The following is a 25,879-nucleotide window of genomic DNA, read 5'->3' as shown; positions in this document are numbered from 1 at the left end:
ATTTATACAAGACATATTTTGCTTATAATATTAACAAATTAAAAAGGAACACAAAGTTGTTGGTGGAATTAAATATGGTCGAGGATGGCCATGGAAGGATAATGTGGTGCCAATATCTACCCCAGCTTGGTTAGTTCAGTAAGGATGATAAGTTTTTCGAGAATTTTTGATAAGGCACAATTAACACATTCATACTTTCATTTGTTAGTATGGATCCCTTCTCATTTTTAGATTACAAGTTGTATACTCTTATTCTTTATAAAATATTTCAATTGTGATTTGTAATAGTTGAAATAAGTTTGAAGTTTAATAAAATTTGAGGAAATAATTCATCAATTAACACTCATATTTTCTTTCTACCATTTTCATCACATACGTACTTCAAAAAAATATCATTTTATAATATCAATTCTAATTAGCATGAGAACACGTGCAAGAGACACGTGTTCAACAACTAATATTACTAAAAGTGGGAACAAATAAATTAAAATATCAAAATGATATTTTATTTAGCTATTTAAAGGTAATTTTATTTTTATTCATGATATAGTGATGTTCTTATTATAATACTATTATTCATTATTCTCTTTTAGGGGGTAAATTGTATGGCATGATAAAATAATATTTTCAGAGATGATGATTCTTTTATCATTAGAAAACTTATGTTAGATTATTTATACTTGTATACTCGGGTTAGAAGTTTTGTGTTCTATGAGTTTCTTTAATCATGTTTGTAATTATTTCAAACTATTGATATATTTTTATAATTTTGTTTTACTATGTTATTATATAATATTATAGAGAAAATGATCAAATGCCCCCTCAACGTATAACTGAATTTCCAACTACACACTTAGACTTTACGAGAGTCCTATCACCCACCCGAAACTATTTAAAAATGAAATAATTATACCCTTAAAAAAGTCATAACCAGATCTATGGTGGCATGTGCATTTCACGTGTTTGACACGACATCAAATTATTATTTTTTTTCACCATCACTAGAACACCATAAGTCCATTATTGGGTCTTTGAGGAACAAAAGTGAATAATAATTTCATAGCTCGTTCAGAGATATTCGAATTTTGCTCATTTGATACCTAAAATTAACTTTAAAAAAGTGGGGGGGGGGGTAGAAGACGAATATGACGAATATTGTCATTAATGATGGTCACCGAAGATAAACAATCCTCTCAAGGAAGATGAGGAGGAGCAACCTATGATGTCTGCCACATCATCATCTATGGCGACAACAATTTCAAATAGGGAGAGAGATTCTACGATATTTGATGGATTAACAAGATTAATAGCCAAAATTTTGTAGATATAATTGATTGATTGAGATTTGATATTCTATTAGTAAAAAAATATTTTTTCGGTTGGTCCAATCGGATTCAAAGTAAACCTATATTTATTTTTCTCAAATTAGATCCAAAGTATCCTGAGGTAATATAAATATATGTAAATTTATCTCAATTGATTTTGGATGATTAGTATTGCAAGAGTTTTATATGAGTTCAAAAATTTATTTTGAATCAAAAATAGTGAATCCGGTGAAGATATTGATGGCAACAAGACTTAGAGGTGGTGAAAGATTGAGAGATTTGTTAATAGGGAAAAGGGCTAAAAATACCCCCTAACTTTATTTTATTGGTTGACTTTACCCCATCCGTTAAAATAAAGTTATTTATACCCTCGCCTTTAACAAACTTGTCATTTCTACCCTCCAAATTAACGGTTGCCCTAAATTGACCCTAAATCCCAATTTCAGTTTAAATTTCCCATTTAAAATTGATTTCCTCTTTTAAACCGGACCCAATAAACTAAATAACATTGGTGAAACTTCAAACTTTCTTCCCAATTTTGTCAAAAACAGAGATTTTGCACAATAATATACAACTCAATATACATAAACCAACAAAAATGAAAATGCACCATTAGAGGAAATGAATAGCTATTGCCATGGTACAAATCGTTTTTGCATAGATGATACCAAATAAATGAGAGAACACCATTACATTATTTGGTGCTGTTTTCTTGTACTCCAACAACCCACAACTCTTGAGCGATCCCAATGGTGACAAATACAACTGAAGAACTTCTTGCAGATGCACATTATCTCCGGGCAACGATGACGATCAAAAAGCAAGAGGCCGAAACCCTTCTGCCTCAATGTTTCACCCCTTCTTCTGCACCATATTTTCTTCAATATTCCCTGTTTTCAATCTTTTAATTTTTCGCCATTGATTTGAACCAAAAGCCCCCAGTATTTCAATTTTTTGATCTTGGAAGACCATGTTGGTAATTGGTAGACGACAACATTGTTCAAATCGATTTGTGTCGATTCATTGGAATCAGAGGAAGAGTAGTAAGAACGGAATGTACCAGTTCATCGGAATCGGAGGAATATTAATAAAAGAACAGAAAGTGAACGAAGAGAGTTATCCTTAATTGAGACGATTCTGGTAACCTTTGTGTGACGATTCTGATAACCTTTGATGGAGCAATAAGAAGTCACTGTTCAAGTTATTGAGAGGGAAAGAGGAGAGGCTTTGTTGTTATTTGTTTACTATAATGGGTCAGGTTGGATTGAGTTTGGATAATAAATGATATGACAATTTTATTTGAAATTGGAATGATTTTTATTGATTTGAGGCTTTCCCTCTAAAGAAGGGTACATATGACAAGTTTTTTTTAACGGTGAGGATATAAATAACTTCTTTTTAACGGTAAGGGTAAAGTTAACAGTAAATCAAAGTTGATGAAGAAGAAAGATAACAAATAAGAAATATAAATAATTGAAAATGCATATATTTATTGAATGAGATATTAAAATAAAGTTTTAGTAATAGATTTTGATGCTCACTCTCCCAAAGAGAGTGAAATACACTAACTATGCCAGCTAAGCATTCAGAGAGGTAATTATTTCAGTTTTAAATAGTACAGAGGGTAATAGGACTCCCGTGAAGTTTAATTGTGTAGTTGAAAATCCAAATATACATTGAGGTGACATTCAATCATTTTCTCAATATTATAAATTAAAAATTTAAAAATCCATAAGGGGCTTACACCCCACTCATGGCTGACGTCTTGCCTTATACTAAGTAAATTGTTCAAGAGCTGCTCAAGCATATTAGTAGCCTAAAGCAAAAATCACTTATTAATAACTTTTATATAATTGATTTCTTCTAGTTTTTAATTGATAATAATACCATTGTTATTTTAAATTATTTTTCATGAGATATAGTATTCCAAATATGTCAAATTTCTTCTAATAATTCCTTCATTTCATGAAAAATTTACTTTTTATACAAATAGTATTCAATATTTGTTAAAAAAAAAATACTCCTTATAACCTATTATTATTAAAAATGGAACCTCTTAAATTTTGGGGTCTAAGACACATGTCTTTTTTTAACACTGTCAAGTCACCCCTAAAATTGTCTCGCCTCATGCCCCTGTCCGTTAAAACACTGCGCAGAATGATTATTATAAAAGGAAGATACTTCTCCTTTTTCTTTAATACAAAGTAATGTAATTTATCTCTAAGAAAATGTAAAAGTTCAACAAATGAAAGAGCAATTATGAAAAAAATAATAATACAAACTTACCTCTTCAATTTTAAACAATGATTGGTATAAAAAGATGGCTGCCCCACGTTGTCTCTCTCTTTCTTCTTTATCGTTGACATTTTTAGGAAACTTTGGCTAAAGCAAAAGCAAAAGTCATTACTATACTCATTTTTTTGTAGCTACTTAAAAAAGAGAAGAAAAAAAAGGCTGAAATTCTTCTTACATCAGTAATCAATGAATCTGTAGAAATAGCTGGAAATCTACTGATTCAAGAAGGAACACGTTTATTTTGGTTGAAAGAGGACATCGATTGGCTCCAGATAGAAATGAGACACATTCGAGCATATGTTGACAACGCAAAGGCCAAGGAAGTTGGAGGTGATTCAAGGGTCAAAAACTTATTAAAAGATATTCAAGAATTGGCAGGTGATGTGGAGGATGTCTTAGAACATATAGAACTTTAATTACGTAATCAATTTTTGTTGTTTGATTTTATAGATTTAGACAATATGTAATTATTTGTCATTCAACAAAGAAGACGTTTGTGTATTCGGGTTGTTCATGAATTTCAACTTACTATTTTATTTTGAATTTTTTGGTTAGTCATTTCTATCAATTTGCTTAGGACACCTGTGCAGCATTACTATATTACTCTCTCTATTTCGTATTAATTTAATTTGTGAGGCAATGTCTACATATTAAGAAAAACATTCAAGGACATAATTTAAATCATGATTCTATTATTTTCCTTTGTGAAATCATAAATATAATTTTGTAAGTAGTTTAATTTATCTCTTAGAACGTATAGAACTTCAATAAATAAAAGGACAAGTATGGAAAGAATTTCAAACATCCATCTTAAACTTTTAACAATTTAATTATTATGAACAATGCAAAAACTTCAAAAAAACACTTTAATATAAAATAAAGGTTATATAATATAACATGATTTTTTTTTGAAAAATGAAAAACATATTTGTTACATATCTCTGTTGGGACTCGCCCTAGGGCAAAACTCTGGCAAAACGCCTCGAGACTGAAGTGTGGGTCTTAGTTCGGTAAGAATCACGCCCTAAGCTGCATATTGTACGTCCTAAGTACGCCCAACACCCAACGTTCGGGGCTCGACTAACATATCTTATACAAAGTAATTATGTGTTTAAAATCTGTATAGTTAACATTTTTGACCCTCATAGTTCTTGAATAAATGAATGATACTTAATAATTTTTAAATCTATAGAGATAATAGTAACTCAAATAACTAGTTGTAGTATCACATCTTTACTATTTGATAACAATGTAAAGATGATTATATATTATGTAACATTTCTTTCAAAAATATGTAGCAAAATTTTACTTTTTCTTGCTTATTATTGATCTTCATGGTTTTGTCATATGGCTCAAAACTATCATATTTTATTTAACTATTTAAAAATAATTTTATTAAAGATCGGTAGGGCGCTCGAAGCTTACGCCTTGTACTTAGTAAAACATCCCGTCTTACGCCCCGCCCTCGACAACACTGCAGCGAGTGATTGTCATAGAAAAAAGAAATTTCTCCTTTTTCATTAATGTGCAGCTGCCCCATCTTCTTTATGATTTCCTTCTTGACATTATTAGGAGACTTGGCCGTGGACTTCATCTACCACTAAAAAGCTAAAGCCATCAGTATACTCATTTTTTGGTAGCTACTGAAAAAGAGAGAAAAAAAATGGCTGAAATTCTTCTTACATCAGTAATCAATAAATCTGTAGAAATAGCTGGAAATTTACTGTTTTAAGAAGGAAAGCGTTTATATTGGTTGAAAGAGGACATCGATTGGCTCCAGAGAGAAATGAGACACATTCGATCTTATGTTGACAACGCAAAGGCCAAAGAAGCTGGAGGTGATTTAGGGGTCAAAAACTTATTAAAAGATATTCAAGAATTGGCAGGTGATGTGGAGGATCTCTTAGATGACTTCCTTCAAAAAATTCAACAATCCAATAAGTTTAATTGTTGCCTTAAGACGAGTTCTTTTGCGGATGAGTTTGCTATGGAGATTGAGAAGATAAATAGAAGGGTTGTTGACATTGACCGAATGAGGAAAACTTACAACATCATAGATACAGATAACAATAATGATGATTTGGTTCTTCTGGATCGGAGAAGATTATTCCTACATGCTGATGAAACAGAGATCATCGGTTTGGATGATGACCTCAATATGCTACAAGCCAAATTACTTAATCAAGATTTGCATTATGGAGTTGTTTCCATAGGTAGCATGCCCGGTCTGGGGAAAACAACTCTTGCCAAGAAACTTTATAGGCTCATTCGCGATCAATTTGAGTGTTCTGGACTGGTCTACGTTTCACAACAGCCAAGAGCGGGTGAAATCTTACTTGACATTGCCAAACAAATTGGACCGACGGAACAGAAAATGAAGGAAAATTTGGAGGACAACCTGCGATCACTCTTGAAAATAAAAAGGTATGTTATCCTCCTAGATGACATTTGGGATGTTGAAATTTGGGATGATCTGAAACTTGTCCTTCCTGAATGTGATTCAAAAGTCGGCAGTAGAATGATAATCACGTCTCGAAATAGTAATGTAGGCAGATACATAGGAGGGGAATCCTCCCTCCATGCATTGCAACCCCTAGAATCCGAGAAAAGCTTTGAACTCTTTACCAAGAAAATCTTTAATTTTGATGATAATAATAGTTGGGCCAATGCTTCACCTGACTTGGTGAATATTGGTAGAAATATAGTTGGGAGATGTGGAGGTATACCGCTAGCCACAGTGGTGACTGCAGGCATGTTAAGGGCAAGAGAAAGAACAGAACATGTGTGGAACAGAGTACTTGAGAGTATGGGCCATAAAGTTCAAGATGGATGTGCTAAGGTATTGGCTCTCAGTTACAATGATTTACCTATTGCATCAAGGCCGTGTTTCTTGTACTTTGGCCTTTACCCCGAGGACCATGAAATTCGTGCTTTTGATTTGATAAATATGTGGATTGCTGAGAAGTTTATAGTAGTAAATAGTGGTAATAGGCGAGAGGCTGAGGTTTGGCGGAGGACGTCCTAAATGATTTGGTTTCTAGAAACTTGATTCAACTTGCCAAAAGGACATATAATGGAAGAATTTCAAGTTGTCGCATACATGACTTGTTACATAGTTTGTGTGTGGACTTTGCTAAGAAAAGTAACTTCTTTCACACCGCGCATGATGCATTTGGTTATCCCGGCAATGTTTCTAGGCTTCGAAGGATTACATTCTACTCTGACAATGTCACGATTGAGATCTTCCGTTCAAATCCTAAGCTTGAGAAGCTTCATGTACTTTCTGTTTCACAAAGACCCTTCCATATTTTCTCATATGGCTTATTTTGCGTTCAAATTGTTGCACACTGTAACATTTTGGAAAATCATATGTCTAGTGAAGGGCCAGTAAGTCCGTTAGAATACGTATTGGGGATACATAGGCATTCCAATTCCCAATATTGAGAAATATAGGGCATAGTATAGAAAAATGGCTAAGGGGTGTTAGCCAATTTCTATATATACCTAAATAAGCAAAATATAGTCCAAGCTTGTTTAGAAATGTACCTGCAAAGAATCCCCTAAATTAAAATGCTTTTTCCTTAACTCACAAAAAAGGTATGAGGCATCCAAGTGTCAAACCTAGATACCATGTCACATGATCAATTAAAATGATCATGTAGAGTAAGTAGTGCCCAAGGACATAGCGAGGATCCTTGGGACAATAAGTAAACATTCCCAAATGATCCATAAATAATAGTTAGTCTGGAAAGTGCAACTAACCCATGTGCAAGCACATGTGCAAGACATGTGAAGAGGGAACCACCCTAACTGAATTCGGTTAGGGTAGTTAAAGGGAAAACGTGCACAAGGGACCACTCCATGTGGGGCCTAACCTTCCTACAAATTCTAGACTCTAACCTACTGCCCTAAATAACATAGGACTAACCGAATTGGACCCATTAGTGCACCCGACAACCTTGGACCAAAACCGGGTTGACACTAACCTAGTACTAGTTAAAGAGACAACCTAGTACATAACATAGGATGGTACAAAAGGTTAGTTATAGTCCTAACGACTTAAGGGTACTTTAGTAATTACCCTAGGCTACTTAATTAATTAATTTAGCAACTCAATTAATTAATTTAAAGGGGCAAAACTGAAATCACCAAGCAATATCCATATTTCGGTTAAAATAAGAAAAAGACAACCTAGTATCTAACCTAGGATGGTTCAAAGGATTGGTTATGGTCCTAACGCCTTAAGGGTACTTTAGTAATTACCTTAGGTCACCTAATTAATTAAATTAGCAATTTAATTAATTAGTTTAAATGATCAAAACGAAATTCTTACACTAACCTAGTACAACTCAAGAAACATCCTAGTACTTAACCTAGGATGGTCCAAAAAGCTTAATTTTGGTTCCAATGACTTAGGGGTACTTTAGTACTTACCCTAGGTACCTAAATTAATTAAATTAAGGATTTAATTAATTAATATAAAGTCAAAATGTTGTCCAAAACCGTAGTCAACACCAATTTCCAGATATGACTAAGTGTTATGTTCTCCTATGTTTAATTAACTTACGAGGGGCTTTCTGGTAATTGGTTAATTAGTTTATTAAATTAACTTATTAAAACTAAGTTTTATAATTCAATTTCAGTTTTTAAACCAAAAAAATCACGTTCAAACTCATAGAAAAGGCGACGCAAAAACAGCAAAGAAAAACAGAAAAATTTATCGATTTCTCTAGGGCGATTTCAAGGTTTCTTCAAGGTTTTGTTCAAGGTGGTCTTCGTAGATTAAATTCTACATAATTTATGGGTTTCTCTCCTGGACTTCTTTCTCCAAGAGAACTTTCTTTCGAATGATTTAAAGATCTTGAAAACTAGGGTTGTTTCCCGTCGTTCTTGTCGAACTCCTTTCCCTAGTATCCTTGTTACCATTTCAATATTGAATAGGTTAGCAATCATGTTGTTGGTATGTAGTGCTGAATGATCTTAATGTGTATGGTTTTTGTGATGAAATAATGTATAACGTATAAAAACTTAAGCATGTTATAAATGTAAATTGGCTTATGCCATCAAATATGGTTATGAAATGTATGCCCAAATTGTTTATGCCAATACTAATCGTATGCCAATAAAATGGCTAACTATACATTGTCTAAAAGTGATGTATGTAAATGGGTATAATATTGTGTTAAATAATTAAAAGATTGGCTAATGTATAATATATAAAAACTTAAGCATGTTGCACATGACAATTGGCTTATGCCAACAAATATGGTTATGAAATCTATGCCCAATTGTTTATGCCAATATTAATCGTATGCCAATAAAATGGCTAACAATACATTGTCAAAAAGTGATATATTTAAATGGCTATAATATTATGTTAAATAATTAAAAGATTGGCTAATGGTTCATACATATTAAATTTAAATATGAACATACGTAGGATTGACACATGCCAACAAAAATGGTTATGTAGTTTAAATATTCAAAGGTTGAGGCCAATACTAATCATATGCCAACCTTGTGTAGTTAGAGTATCAAATGATAATATAAGAACTTCTAAACTAATTCAATGAAACCATAATCAAGGACATGCCACTCATTGGGACAACTCCCAACATGCTCTAAAAGAATGACATATGAACTCATGAAACTCATTGAATAAAGTGTTCATCGTCCATAAACGATGTTATGAATCTACTACACTAAATTAAGTAAAGTAACATGAGTTATAACATAATTAGAGGGGTCTAAAGTATGTAAGTGACCATAATTGGGTGTTAAAGGAAGTGAGACAAGCCTCACTTACACCTAAGCTACTATGTTAAAAGAAAACTCGCCTATGAAGGTGTTAGAAGGTGTGAGCCAGTCTCATTAACAAGAAAGGATGATATGTAAGGGAAATTCACATTTCATCAATGTAAAGTAAGGATGACCGTCATCAATAGAGTAAGTAAATCTCAATCTAGAAGCAAACCCCCATAATGCTTGAGTCAATACTAGAAGATAATGAAGAAATGAACATTCACGTAAAGGGGTGAGTAACTATGAAAAGCAAATGTGCTAATGTTGAATGTGGTGACAACATGATAAGAGGCTAATGTGAAAGACGAGAGCAATCTCAAATGAGCCTAAGTAATTGTTACCAAAACGTACTCATCTATGAGAGTGTAAAGCTAAAGAAGAGACCAGTCTCTATGAACACTCTAACGAAAGTATTGAGATTAATGTATACTTAATACTAATGATGAGATGAGAAATTATCTATTGAGCTATGATGTCCTCATACTAGAAGCCAACTTCCATGATGTATGAGTTGAATGTAATGGAACTTTATACTGAGCACCGACAGGCTAGCTATGAGCGGTGATGCCTTCTTTCGGGAAGGGCGGAGGTTCACGTAAGTCTCATGAGATGAGACTGTCCGGTATGCCGGGTATGGGTCTCCTTATATCTCCTAGTCTCCGAACCTATACAGCCAATATAGGGATCTGGCGGGGTTCAATTCCCATGTACGCTAGCATGTTTTGGGTCACTTTGGCCGGTGATTCCACCTCTTTTCGGTGTGGGGTAAAAACTGGATTTCATGATGCTCACATGATCTATGTCGGTTAAGGTTGGAGTTCCTCAAAGTATGAAAGATAATGAAATGAACGATACCGAATGTTTTTGTGCAAGACAATCAGGAGGTGAAATCAGATTCAAGTAATGACATTAGGTCATTCTTGGTCATTGCACTTCATGATCCCGATGAGAGTTTTAAATTTCATCCTAGGTATAGATGGTGTTTACATCAGCCTATGAATGAATGAATTGAATAATGTGAAGTACGAATGAATGAATGAAGCAGACTCTGTGTTTTATCGAAAAAATAATTCAGAAAGAGTTTGTTTTATTTTTTAAAGATATTTTCGACTTTTAGGAGTCGCCACTTAATTTTTTAAGGAAAATTAAGAAAACTTTTTTTCCAACAATTCAAACAGAAAATTGTTTTGAAAAACATTTTAAGGGTTCGGGATTCTTATTAGCGTCTTAGGAAGGTGTTGAAGGCACCTAAGACGCTCCGCTTAATACGATTTTCCGGCGATTAACAACTTGACTATTTTTTAAAGATTTGCGAATTTTGAAGTTGAACTTATTAAGTTTTTATCTAGACAGACTTTACGAATTTTGAAATATTTATCGTTTTAAGATTTAATTTTAGCTTTAAATTTTGATAAAATAGATGAGCGTCTCGACGAGGTTTGGAGTTTTTCTAACCCTAACTAACAACATTTAAACGAACACATAAACAAGTAATAAAGAGAGATAGAGAGAGAGAGAGGGAGAGAGGGATTTTTGGGTCCAAATTCGGGTTCTGTTCGCCTTGACCGAATTTTGGAACCACCTGCTTTTGGGTTTTTAACCCACATTTTTTACCTGTCCTTATCTAGACATACAAAATACAATACGAGAGAATAAAATAAAAAAAAATAAAAAATAAAAAAAAACAACAAAGGCTTATGCCCATTACAAATAAATACAAATAAGAAAATACATAAATAAAGCAGTCTTCTAATCCCCTTTGGATTTTCTTCAATCTTCGCGATTCCGAATTTGCGAATTGAATGAAAAGGATTTTGAGCCTTTGTGGCTCTTCCGAAGGCAAGGAAGAGAGTGGAGTCTCGAAAATGGGCTCGAGGGGAGTTTTCACATGCCACAAAGTGAATAAAAATTAATATATGAGATGATAACGAAACCAAGACAAATCTTATGTAAAACAGAAACATAGAAAAGATACGCCTACCACTCCAAAGTTTTGAATCTGGAACATGACTTAAGAGAAAACTCAAGTAAAATGAAGCAAACCTACCAAAATCTCATAAAAATGTAGTAATACTAATATGGGTATACTCCTACGAACCCCCCATGCGCAAGAAACAACTCGACAGCACGGCCATAGGACAAACGACTCCGAACAGGCAGAAAGAACTTGAACAACATGCTAAATGGATAAAAGAAAAGAAAAAAAAATACGCTAACAGGAAGGTGGCAAATAGCATGCAATACGAAATTTAACTTAACATGAAAGACATTTGTCACCCGGCCGCTATACCAACAGTCGGTGGAGACTCCAAACTGTTGTCATATTCAAAGGTGGCCGATAAAGAAGAACGAATGTATATATATGTACACACATGTATATATGTATACATATATTCATACATGTGCAAAATAACCAAAACAAACTGATTCTCTCCTCTAAAACACAACTTCATAGCGAGAAAACAAAACTCCGACCCAGAAGGACTTTAAAGCCATAATCAGACTCGACATTCATCTATTTACTGCATAGCTACTAAGCAAAACTCATATCAACCGACAACAGGATTCGATACGGCTCTATACGGACATTCGATGAAAGCAAAACAACCCATGTATCATACAAAGAAAAATAAGCAAATAGTTGCTGTATTATGCAGACAAAGCAGATAAGAAATACACTTTATCAAACCATGTTTGAAACAGTTCGCGAAATGCGGACAACGAAAGGATCCATTTGAAGCAACTTAACGAATAAACAATGGGTCCAAACCAACAGATATACATCTTACAGTTACAGCAACACAAGCCATATACTTAACATTTGAATGTCAACAGGTTTGAACCCAAAACGAAACAAAAAGAAAGAAAAAAAAATAGTAGATCGATCAGCAGCAGCACCCAGAACACCAAAGAAACACGACATATACAAGAAAAACTTATGCCAGCCCATCATGTACAAATAACAATCGAGAGAGAAGATGAGTCATAAGCGAAATAAGGGTCGATTCTCACCTTTCTTTAGGCAGCGAATGGCAACGACGAGCGAGGTAGCGAGCTTCCACCACCAAAATGAGCTCCAAACTGTTTCGAAAACGAACCAACAGGCCAGGGAAAACAGAATCGCGATTTCAATCTCCTTAGTTGTGTAACTCCCTCTCTTTCGTAAGTGGACTGCCTCCGAGATAAAGGAAAATTCTATAGAAAAACTTCCCAAAAGAAATAATCTTTCTACCCAGAATTTCCTTCTGTCCTTCTACAACAAACAGAAAAAGAAATAGAATATTTTCTCAAAACTTGTCTCCACCCTTCGTGATGGAACTCTCCAAATTTTCTAACCCTCAAAATTCTAACCTCTGAAATTTCCTCGGTTCTTCCGAAACAAACAAGAAAGCCAAAGAATTTTTTCCCCTCCAAAAATTCCAACCTAGAACTTTCCCACCCAGATTTTCCAACCCTTTTTCTGAAGGAGAAAAGGGGTTTAAATAGAAGGAAAAAATTAGGGTTTTTTGGGTAGGAGGGCTGGCAGATGCTTTTTAGGCCCATTTCGAATTTAAAAATCAAACCCTTATCCTAAGCTGAAGAATATGCCGATTAGATGCCAAAATTGCAACGGATTGGAAGCATATGTGGAGGGCTCGGATCAATCGATCGTCCTTGCGCCATTACGTGGAACGATCCTACGCTACAAGAACGGGATTTGCAGCTTTCCTTGCTGCAAATACGCGGGCGTACTGCTGTACGGGTGAAGGAAGAAGATGACATGAAAGTCGTTTACGCTCGCGTGAAGCGCGTCGTTGAAAGGAAAGAAGGAAATCGTTGGGGGGATTTGGCACGCGGAGGGGACGCGACTGCTACTGTTTCTAGGAAATGGCGTGGGTTGCGCTTTTTGCTGGGTTTCGTTTTCTGGGGAGCGCGTCTGGGGTGTGGGGATTTGAGGGAGGAAGAAAGGAGGGGAGTTGGGTCGGGTCGGGGAACGGGTCAAGGGAAATGGGTTGGATTAAAAAGGGATTTGGGCCTGGGAATTGTTTGGGAATTAAAAGGGAAAGGTTTGAAGTGGGCTGGAGGGAGGAGACGGGTGGGCTTGGAAATTAACTAAAGGAATGGGCCGCTGGGAATTAATTTAAAGGGATGAAAGGGCTGAAGAGGGAATTGGGGTTGAGAATTAATTTGGGTTTGGGAGAGGAGTGGGCCTGGGTAGGTAAATGGGGTGGGAATGGAATTAATTAAAATGGGGAAGGGAATTGGATTAATTTAACAGATAACCAATTAAAATGACGAATTTGTATTAACTAATTGACGAGCTTCTTTGTTTAGTAGTTTATTTAAATTGTAAAACAGTTATTTTAAAATATAACCATGTTTTAAACTAAATTAGCTCAATATAATACTTACTAAACTAAAAATATTTTTTTTTGATTTTTTGAATAATCATAGAATATACCCATTATATACATAACGAGGTAAAATATATACTATCTAAAGTTATGATAAGTAACATAAAATCCATGTATTATATCATTTAATTTTCGCAAAATTTATAAAACTAATTAACTTAAATAATTTGGAAAACTTACGAAGCTCGATAATTAATTTATACCAACGTGGGTCAAAATTGGGTGTCAACAACTGTCCCTCATTTTATTTGGGTTGATGCAAGCAATTCGAGGAAAGTGAAATTGACCAGACCAATTTTGACCAACTTCATTCATTTTAAGGGAAGGATTCGACAAAGGGTTAAGGAATTATGGCCGAACCGTTGAAACAGGTTTCCTACATATCTCAGGCTATATGAGAAATCGGGCCATTTGTAGTTTGATAAGCTTGATTTACTGCACGATTTTGAAAGAATCGAAAGCCACCTCGATACCGAATTATGACGGTATCGAAATGCTCGAGAACAGAATTCGAGAGCGAATGTTGGAATACAGCCGAGTTTTCAACATTGAATCCGCCTACATATCCTTAAACCTTCGGAATCAGGCTGTGTGTAGTTCGACTCGATCAGTGGAAAAGGAAACCTATTATGCTAGATAACCTTCGGTTTTGGACAAGTGACAAGTTAAACGAGTATGAAAAAGAGGCTTGTAACCTCTTAGCCATGAATGTGGCGCGCTTCACACCCATAATTAAGAGCTTACACGGACATAATTTCCAAAGCTCTTGGCGTATTGTCACTCAGATTGGAACTTTGCTTCTGATAAATCGAAACTCCCGGATGCGAGACTGAAACTGACAGAACTAAAGAAAAAAACCCACATGCTTCGAGGGGGGAGGTTCGATTGTGGTGGAAGTCGCTCCTCTGCTCGCGTTCTAAGAGTTTGACATTCCTCTTTGGACTGTGTCCCAGTTCGCTGCTAAGAAAAAGTTCCACGTTGTGCTGCATCCTTTTTGATGTCGTCCGCACCTGTGGTTTTTAGAGAATTCATCCTTTTGGATGCTCTCGACATAGACTGAGATAAAACTCGTCAGCTTAAAAAATGCAATTAGGATGGGAGACAGTGTCTTTTTACCATGTCGACACTTCATTGTTCTCCTCCATATTTGACGTTGCCTCGATCGGTCTGACGTCCAGCAAATAAAGCTTATGCTTTGTGCTTTGCAATATAATCTTCAATATAGTCTATATTTGATGTCGAAATAAATAAATAAATGCTGATGCGATATTGACGTTCCTTTTGTCGTTATCTTCGATGCCCATTTTGATGTTTACTATTATCAAAATAAAAGAATGCAATTGAGGCCGATGGATAAATGTTGCTCTTTCTTTATCCGTGTATGTCCTCTTGCGGGGCATGAATATCCTCCCGCGATACATAAATTCCTGCGAGGTATGAAATCCTCTCGCAATGCATAGCTTTCGGCGAGGCATGAAATCTTCTCGCGATGTGCAAATTTCAACGAGGCATGGATTCTTCTCGTGATGCATTAATTTCGGCGAGGTATGAACTCCTCTCGCGATGCATAAATTCCAGCGAGGTATAAAGTCTTCCCGCGATGTATAAATTTCAAATTCGCGATGCATTATTTCTTCTCGTGATGCATTAATTCAAGTGAGGTATAAAGTCTTCCCGCGATGTATAAATTTCAAATTCGCGATGCATGATTTTCAACGAGGCATGGATTCTTCTCGTGATGCATTAATTCCAGCGAGGTATAAAGCCTTCTCGCGATATATAAATTTGACGAGGCATGAAATCTTCTCGTCGTGCATAAATTCCAGCGAGTTATAAAGTCTTCTCGCGATATATAAATTTGACGAAGCATGAAGTCTTCTCGTTGTGCATAAATTCCAAACTCGCAATGCATGATTTTCCGCAATGCATGACTTTATGCAATGCATGATTTCTCGCTATGCATGATTTCCGCAATGCATGATTTTCCGCGATGCATGATTTCTCGCTATGCATGATTTTCCGCGATGCATGATTTATCGCTATGCATGATTTCCGCAATGCATGATTTCCGCAATGCATGATTTTCCGCAATGCATGATTTCCGCGATGCATGACTTCCGCGATGCATGACTTCCGCGATGCATGACTTTCCGCAATGCATGAATATTTATATCGTCTGTGTTGATGGTAACGGCAAGACGACCTCCAAATAGTACATCGACTTGATCGATAATAATAAAATAATAATAAAATAACTATTTCTTCTGGGGTAATGCATTCTCTTGATTGACAATAATTATCTTGCTTTGATAACGTAATGCAAATAGCGTCCTTTACGGAAATCGTGAAATCTTCGTTGAGATTCCTGTTTGATTCACCTTCGAATCTGGCTAGACACCTTTCGTAAATTTCATATTGTTGGGAATGGCTTGAAATAAACAAACCACATTCCCAAGCATCCTGGCACAAACGATATGAACTGCCTTCTGCTCCCAGTAAAATTACTGGTTTTAGAGATAGTTTTCTCCTCTGTGGGAGCTCTCCATATTCATTCGTCGGGAGAATTTGGCCGATTTCAAAGCAAAGCTATAAACCTGCATCCTTAGAAAAATTGTCAGTTTTAAAACAATACTGATCTGTGTCGATTCCTTCAGTTGTTTTCTCCTTGTCTTGATATCTCCGGTTGATTTCCCGATTTCCCGACTCTTGATAGATAAGAAAAAATATCTTATGCCAAAACAAATGAAGCATAAAAGGGAAATTTTAAGAGAAATAAGAAATCTTTAAGAAATAGTATACTGAAAAAGTCACTGCCAAGTCATGTCATATCAGGCTTAACGAGCTCCTTTGAATCTGACACTCGCTGATGAGTTTCAGAGGCACTTCGGACCTGTAGGGAAGATTCTAACGAAATTTTGAGGCCATCCTCAAAATTTCTGTCCCAGTTTACAGTCTTGCTTATCTTTCTACTGTAACTGAACAGATCGTGGAATTTTGAGATTTTCTCAAAAATTCTGTCCCAGTCGCAGATCTCAAAATGTCTTTAGTTTGACTTGCTGAAGAGAAGGCTTCTTCAGGAGAATTTTTGAGTCCCTCTCAAAAATTCTGTCCCTGTTCTATTGCAAAAGGGGAAATAAAACTTATAAGAGATATGACCGAACCCTTGTGGCGCCTACGTATCCCGTTGAGGCAGGAATCCGGTCAAACGTAGTTCCCCTTGAAGGTTAACAACATAAGATTTACAAAGAAACCGACCGAGGCCGACAAAGGCCGCCTACGTATCCCATTCTTGAGAATTTGGTCGAACGTAGTTCAGATACAAAGAAATAATTATAAAGGGATAGATGGGGTGACCGAAGCTGACATAGGCCGCCTACGTATCTCGTTTTCGAGAATTCAGGTCAGACGTAGTTCGTTACAAGAGGGATAATAATTCAAATTGAACAAATACAAGCAAACAGAACGATTACAAGTAAATAACAGAAAATGCAAAAATGAAACTTCACGCATAGTATCTCTTCACAGCATCTGAGTTGATAGGTTTGGGCCATACAGCGCCATCCATCTCTGACGGACCAAAGCACCTCCAGATAATACTTTACGAACCATGTAAGGACCCTGCCAGTTTGGCGCGAACTTTCCTTTGTACTCGTCTTGATGAGGAAAAATACGCTTAAGAACCAATTGACCGACTTCAAAATTTCTGGTTCTTACTCTTTTGTGAAAAGCGCGAGTCATTCTCTGTCTATACAACTGGCCATGGCAAACGGCGACCATTCTCTTCTCATCAATCAAAGCTAGTTGATCAATCCGTTTGCTAACCCATTCGGCGTTACTTAATTCAGCTTCTTGGATGATCCTCAATGACGGTATCTCGACTTCAACAGGTACGACTGCCTCTGTTCCATATACTAGCAAGTATGGAGTAGCCCCAGTCGATGTTTTGACCGTCGTTCAATAACCTAGAAAAGCATATGGCAACATTTCATGCCAACCTCGCTATTTGTCAATCATTTTCCTCAAAATCTTTTTGATATTCTTGTTGGCGGCCTCTACAGCTCCGTTCATTTGGGGGCGATAAGCAGTTGACTTTCGATGAATAATCTTAAATTGTTCACATATCTCTTTCATCAGATGACTGTTGAAATTTGCACCGTTATCAGTAATGATGGATTCTGGAAATCCAAATCTGCATATCAGATTGTTGCGGACAAAATCGGCCACCACTTTCTTGGTTACCGACTTGTAAGAGGCTGCTTCCACCCACTTGGTGAAATAATCAATGGCAACCAAAATGAATCTGTGTCCATTGGAGGCGGCCGTCTCTATAGGGCCGATGATATCCATTCCCCAAGCTACAAATGGCCAAGGTGAACTCATAGCGTTAAGCTCGTGAGGTGGCACCCGTATCAAATCGCCGTGCACTTGACATTTGTGGCATTTTTTCACGAATTTGCAACAGTCATTCTCCATAGTCATCCAGAAATAACCGGCTCGAAGAATTTTCCTTGCCAAAGTAATCCCATTCATGTGTGTACCGCAAACTCCAGCATGTATCTGTTCAATAAGCCTCACAGCTTCAACAGCGTCCACACATCTTAAAAGACCCAAATCAGGAGTCCTCCTATACAGGACTTCTCCATTTAGAATGAAATTGAGAGCCATACGACGTATCGACTTCTTCTGATTAGATGTAGCGTCTTCTGGATATGTCCCAGACTCCAAGTACCTCTTTATATCAAAATACCAAGGCAAACCGTCTGGTTCTGATTCAACATGTGAACAATGGACTGGATGTTCCTTCAACTCTATATCCAGCGGGTCGATGTAATCAGTATCCGGATGTTTGATCATCGAAGCGATGGTGGCAAGAGCATCTGCTAATTCATTTTGTATCCTGGGAGTATGTCTGAACTCGATCTTGCGAAACCTTTTACATAGATTTTGCACATACTGTACGTAAGGTATAATTTTCGGGTTCTTCACAGCCCATTCACCTTGAACCTGATGAATCAAGAGGTCTGAATCTCCAATAACCAATAACTCGTAGACTTTCATGTCGATGGCCATTTTTAAACCAAGGATACAAGCTTCGTATTCAGCCATATTGTTTGTGCAATTAAATCATAGTTTAGCTGCCATAGGATGGTGCTGACCAGATTTTGATACTAAGACTGCTCCAATACCTTTACCTTGGTGATTCGCCGCTCCGTCAAAGAATAATCTCCAACCTGGATACGCTTCGGAAATATCTTCACCCACAAATGACACTTCTTCATCGTGAAAATATGTCTTAAGTGGTTCATATTCTTCGTCAACGGGATTTTCTGCAAGATGATCAGCCAAAGCTTGTGCCTTTATTGCATTCTGAGTCACATACACGATATCGAACTCACTCAACAGCATTTGCCACTTAGCCAACTTCCCAGTTGGCATTGCTTTCTGGAAAATGTACTTCAGCGGATCCATTCAAGAAATGAGATATGTAGTATATGAAGACAAGTAGTGCCTCAATTTCTGGGCAAGCCACGTCAGAGCACAGCACGTTCTCTCCAGCAAAGTGTACCGAGACTCGTACGGAGTAAATTTCTTGCTTATGTAGTAGATATCCTTTTCCTTCTTCTCTGTCTCGTCGTGTTGACCAAGTACACATCCAAAGGCACTATCCGAAACAGACAAATACAGCAACAAAGGGCTCCCTTCTCGTGGAGGAACCAATACTGGTGGGTTAGACAAATAGCTCTTGATAGCGTCGAAAGCGGTTTGTCACTTCTCAGTCCACTTAGTTGGGGCGTCTTTCTTCAGCAACTTGAAAATAGGCTCGCACACCACTGTTGATTGTGCTATAAACCGGCTGATATAGTTTAACCTCCCTAAGAAACTCATCACCTCTTTTCTCGTCTTCGGCGGAGGTAATTCTTGAATTGCTTTAATTTTGGAGGGGTCGAGCTCAATAGCTCTTCTGCTGACTATAAACCCCAACAACTTCCCAGCTGGGACTCCAAAAGCGCATTTGGCGGGATTTAGCTTCAAGTTGTACCGACGCAAACGTTCAAAGAATTTTCTCAGGTGTGTCAAATGATCCAAACTTTCGCGGGATTTGACTATGACGTCGTCCACGTACACTTCAATTTCCTTATGAATCATGTCATGGAAAATGGTCGTCATGGCTCTCATGTAAGTGGCACCGGCGTTCTTGAGGCCGAACGACATCACCCTGTAGTGATATACACACCAAGGTGTAATGAAAGCCGTTTTTTCTGTGTCTTCTTCATCCATCAAGATTTGGTGATAACCTGTGTAACAGTCCACAAATGACTGCATCTCATGTTTGGCACAATTGTCAATCAAAATATGGATATTCGGCAATGGAAAATTATCCTTCGGACTAGCCTTGTTGAGATCTCTATAATCAACACAAATCCTGATTTTCCCATCCTTCTTGGCGACCGGAACAACATTGGCCAACCAGGTTGGATATTGCGTTACTTCCACTAATCGAGACTCTATTTGCTTGGTGATTTCTTCGTTAATCTTCAAACTCAGTTCAGGCTTGAATTTTTGAGTCTTTTGTTTCACCGGCTCGAACCCTGGGTTGATTGGTAACTTATGAGACACGACATCGGTACTCAACCCATGCATATCACTGACTTCCCAAACAAACACATCACTGTATTCGGCAAGCAAATGAACCAGGCTCTCCTTCTGAGTCCCATTCAGGTAGGTGCTGATCTTAACCTCTTTGACACATTCTGAATCTCCCAAATTCACCGTTTCCGTCTCCTCTAGATTCGCTTTATGCTGATTCTCGAACTGTCGAAATTCCTCTACAACATAATCAGGTTCCCCATTTTCTTCTTCATAGTCGTCAACCTTGTCGTCATCTGCCTCATTTTGCTCATTTAGCTCATGACATGACATGACATTGGCAGGTCTGTAACTTATGTTACTGAAATCATAAACAGACAAAATTAGGAAAGTAAAGTATAACAAGCAATTAAATAAACAAAGTTTAAAAACAAAATAAGGAGGCTTTCATTTAAAACAAAATGCAAACTTGGGTCATGGCACAGAGCCATGTCGCTTTTTAAACATCACAATGAAAACTCAAAATTAGAATAGTTGAGAAAAAATGCAGAAATGGTGGATCTCGGGCCTCTTCTGGACAACCACCGATTTTAGTATGCATAAAATAACTCCTTTCTACCAAAGAGTTCGGGACATCAGGATTGGCGTGGAAGTCCAATTCTGCAGCATCTCCCCTGGTTCAGCATCACGAATACCAGCTGGCTCGACCTCCTCCTCGATGATAGCATTGATCTCCTTCAAAAGGTCACAGATTCCTTCCCCACAATCTTCAGGCTCGGCTGATACGCTCAAACTTACTTCTCAAATAAGAAGTAAAGCGGTCGTGTCAAGTAAATAAATAAGTTGGGATCGTTCCCACGAGGAAAATAGTCTAGACTTAACTTCAACCTGTTATTACTATTGTTTGGTCAATGACTTCCTTGGAAAGTAAAAATATAAAAAGGGGGTTTCTATTTCTAAATGAGTGAAAATAAATAACAAACTTGAAAGAGACACTTAACAGCTTTGACAGTTGGATTTTAATCAATTAACCAAAGTAACTAGGGTTTACGTGTTCCCCACAGGTTCAGAACTTGATAATTCTAACTATAACAATTCTTTCCTAGTATCTTGCATGCAAAGTGATAAGTTATGTATTTCTAAATCCTTGGTCCGGCATCTAGAAAATCTCACTCCGCACCTTGGTCCGGCTACGTGTGTTGCTATCCTAACCCTTATCCTTACCTCATATTAAGCATCGTATTCGATATTTGACTAAGTTATTACCTCGTACCAATCAATACTAGCCTATTAGATAGTATACACTAAATCTATGTTAATTATTCCTTTCCTATTATCTACCTCCTTGGTCCGGCAAGTAGCATTAAGGCGAGTTCTAACGTTGGCCATCCGTTAAAAAGACTTCTAAGCGAAAGAATTATTAATACATGCAAGACACTATTCTAGAATTGTTATTTTAGTTAGGGTTTATCTCATTATTTGCCTATGGTTCCCACAACCCTAGTTATGGAGTTTAGTTACTCATAGCCATAATCACAATATTCAAATATATTAAATAAGAATTCATGTACTTACTTCAATGAGAAAGAGTAAAATCCAAAAGTTTGCTTGATTAATCAACACAAATCACCAACAATCAATGATAATCAAAAGTCTAACACTAATACAAAGAGTCTAATAATATGATGTCTAACAATCCAAGATTCTAACAATTTAAGAGTCTAACCTCAAAAACGAGGTTTTTCGAACTATTTATAAAAAATAAAAACCTAATTAAACAAGGACTCTGTTTGCTGGAAATCTGCCAAAACGCGGCTGGGTCAACGGACCTCGCGACGGATCATCGTGGTCACGACGGACCGTCATGGACTCCGTCGTCCCATACTTGTGCAATTTCTTCTGCTGCACTCTTCATTCCCCTCGACGGCAAGTATGACGGACCGTCATAGGCACAACGGTCCGTCGAGGGTCTTCGTTCCAAAATACTTCAACTCTCGGAATCTGGGTACTGGGATCACTTCTCTGAACTTCACGACGAACCTGCAGGACGGACCGTCATAGCCATGACGGACCGTCACAAGCTTCGTAATCCCACACTTGGTCAGACTTCCCCATCTTCCTTCAGCAGCTGCACTACGTTGCCACCTACGGACCGTCACAAGCACGACGGACCGTCATAAGCTCCGTAGGTGGTCTCTTCTGCATTTTTTCGCTCAAAATCTCCGCATTCAGCTTTGGACAGATTTCCTGCAAAACAAAGAGAAACTTATATAAAAATTAGCACAAAAAGACTTTCGGACACACTAAACTTAAGGAAAAAGTATTAATTATACCGTGAAACCACGGTATATCAACACCCTCAACTTAAATTCGTTGTTTGTCCTCAACCGACGCACTATGACTCGCTACACAATCTTTGTACAATAGTATCCATGTTTTATCCTTTGCAATCATTTGGCTATCAATCCCGATTAATCTCATCAAATCTATGCATGCTATCACTATTAGGCTTGAATTTTGTGGGATCAGAACATGACACAGACTCACCATGCATTAACACCTATCCCCTTCATTTCTCACCGAGGTGCTAACAATTTCGGTATTGCAACTAGTGTCCTCACTTTAAAACAAAATCCTCATTTTTTCACACAATGATTTCAGTTCGAATATAAGGATTACTTTTCAACACTCGCTCTCAAAACAAAGTCACACTCATTCATACCTATTGCCATAAGCTTGCCCTTATTTTCACTGCCTTGAGTTCGCTATACAACCCTTAGGATCACGATAGGACTTTCTTAGCTAGTAACATAGGCTCAGGGTCAGGTAGGGTGTATTTAGGTATACTTTAGTGACTTTTTGCCCTCCTTGACATATCGGCTAAACCTTCCACTTTCTATCATTTTATCTCGCCCGGTTTCTCATATTCTTTCACCTTGCTATTTTCTCTTCTTTCTTCATTTGTGCAAGTGACTCTCTTCTTATCTTGTTTGTAATTCTTGTATATTGTTCTTTTTCTTTACTTTTATTTCAACGAATTCTTGAGTCACTTTACTTTTATTCTTTCTCTCTCTTTGTTCTTTCAACCCCACTTTCCAGAGCATTCCTCCTAATAGCCACCCTCAACTCATGGCTTTGCCATGAGTCAAGGTACACAATACCCAAAGTTGGGTCAGGGCCATAACAAAGGTTGTTCATGCATTAGCCACCCTCAACTTATGCTTTTGGCATAAGCTGAGGTGCACATGTCCAAGGAGGGACCAGGGCCAACACATTGTTCCCAGAAAAGATCTGTTGGGGTGAAAAAGAAGAGTCTAATTTTAAGCTCAGATTATTTGGATCAAAGAAGGATAAATTTCATTTGGTTTCTTTTATTTAGGCTAGAAATGGGCTATATTGAATAAGGGCCTATGATCCTTTCCTAATTGTCTATTACAACTTACTTTTAGCAGGACTAACCAGGCATGTTCTAGCTCAGTACCAATAGTGGACTATTCAAATCTCCTCACACTCACTTGACATCTCATCACTATACCAGATTGTCAGACACCTAGTTCCAATTTTAAGACTTAGGGTAATGCAATGGTTTAACTCTATTTCATGCTTAGAGCCACATAATTATCAGTTACTATGCCTAGTCATGCATTATTTTCCAGTTTATCAGGATATCATTTTAGCCATCATGCTCCAGAATTAAACTATGTACAAAAGATATAAACATGCCGGTTTAACAGAATAAGTAATCAGTCTTTTGGGGAAAAAGAACATAGGCAAGAAAACCCCAAAAGAGAATAGTGAATTGGGCTACTCAGACTTCACCCTAACACTCACTATCCATTTACCCCACCCCCCCAAAAAAGCATGCAATTGTCCCCAATGCATAAAAATCTAAATACTAGAGTGGTAGGTGAAGCAAACCTGTGGCGCAAAGCGCCGTCGATCAGCAAGATGGTGGGTCTGGTTTCTCGGAACCCACGTCCTCTGCAATCTGGACACCCTCAGTGGTGTCCTCAGCAACAACCGCACACTCAGTAGTGCCTCCTGCTATCTCCACAGTGCGGGAGCTAGACGCCCCAGCCGCAAACTCTGATGCTCTCATTTGATGCGCCTCCTCCTCAGCAAGGGAGGCTCTCCTCGCAGCCTCTATCTCTCGGCGCTCCTTCTTCCGTGCTCGCGCCTCGTCCTCTGCTCGACCCCTACGCCTCTTGGCACTCTCTCGAGGGGGAGGTGGTGGAATGTCAGAAGTAGCAAAAAGGGCCGCCAACACTGTGTCCTCAGCAGGCTCGACAGAAGGGGCCTCAGACTCCGGCACCCTAGCCTCTAAGATCGTGTCGATGTCTGCACGAAGACTGTCGACTGCAGCCTGAAGAGTCACCACATCCACCGGAGGGGCTGGTCGGTCTAGCACCCTCAACTCAAAGGCGTCCAAGCGCTGGTTAACCTCAGCGATCTTCCGCTCTGTAAACTGCACCATTTTCCACTCTAGGCGCTCTTCGGACTCAGTAATCGACTTCTGCATCCACGACTGGATATGATGCAGAAGAGTGGCCATTTGTGCCTCTAGTTTTTGGAACCTAGCAAGCGGGACCAGTGCCGGTAGAGGGGCTGTGCGAGAGGAGCTCGGGGCAGTGCTACTACCCGGGATAGACTCGACGGGGGTAGTGTCAGTGGACGCCGCCTGTGTAGCTGTGCGAGCCTGGGCTTCCGTAGCAGCAAGATCATCAGCAAGTGGGGGCAGCTCCGGTCGTCTCTGATGAGGCCGACGTCAACAGTGCCCTGTGGGGTCTTAAGCTGATCTACGTGCCATATGGGCACACCTGTGGACCTGCAGAGGGCAAAGATCATGCATGGGAAAGGGTAGGTAGTAGTTACCTTGAATGCCCTCTCGTGCATGACTGCCTGGAGAAGCCATGCGAAGTCCACCTCAAATCCGGCTATCATCGCCGCCATCAACACTGCTCGATCCCAGGTAACGATGTTATCACCAGCTGTGGGGGAAAGGCAGTGACGGACAAGCAGCCACAAGAACTTTGCTGTGAATGTGAGGTTGGCCTTCTTGATGGCCCCCTTCGGCTCAGTCACCCAATCGGCACCCTCGCCATCTACTGACAGGTGCAGGGCCATCCACCTCTTAGTGGTCTCTCTCAGTGCTGGCTCGCGCAAGAACTGGCCATCCTTAACTATCTGCCAGCGGTAGTCAAACTCGGCAGTGAGGAGGGTCCGAGTAGCATTAATACTCTCGCCGTATAGAAACCGGCGGATGGCTGGCAGGGAAATGTCAACCTGTATGCCCCGTACACGGACCTGATCCAGTGGGTCCTGTTTAGCAGGGGCAGCCCGTCTATCTATCTGTGATCGGAGAGTCGCTACGTAAGATGCGTAGAACTCTCGGACCAATTCTTCACTGTATCGTCCCAACGGACGTGCTGTCCACTCCAAGCGATGCCTGGTGAAGAGATTGTGGATCTCAGGCAT

The 25,879-nt window shown here is 38.2% G+C and overlaps 1 pseudogene; it reads left to right on the top strand.

Annotated features, from left to right (window-relative positions):
* Positions 1–5,202: 5,202 nt before the first annotated feature.
* LOC107029809 overlaps positions 5,203–25,879 on the top strand; it is a 52,011-nt pseudogene continuing 31,334 nt past the window's right edge.

Source organism: Solanum pennellii, chromosome 9 (assembly GCF_001406875.1).
Source record: "Solanum pennellii chromosome 9, SPENNV200".
NCBI classification, from domain to species: domain Eukaryota; kingdom Viridiplantae; phylum Streptophyta; class Magnoliopsida; order Solanales; family Solanaceae; genus Solanum; species Solanum pennellii.
This window is presented reverse-complemented; position numbering and strand designations above follow the sequence as displayed.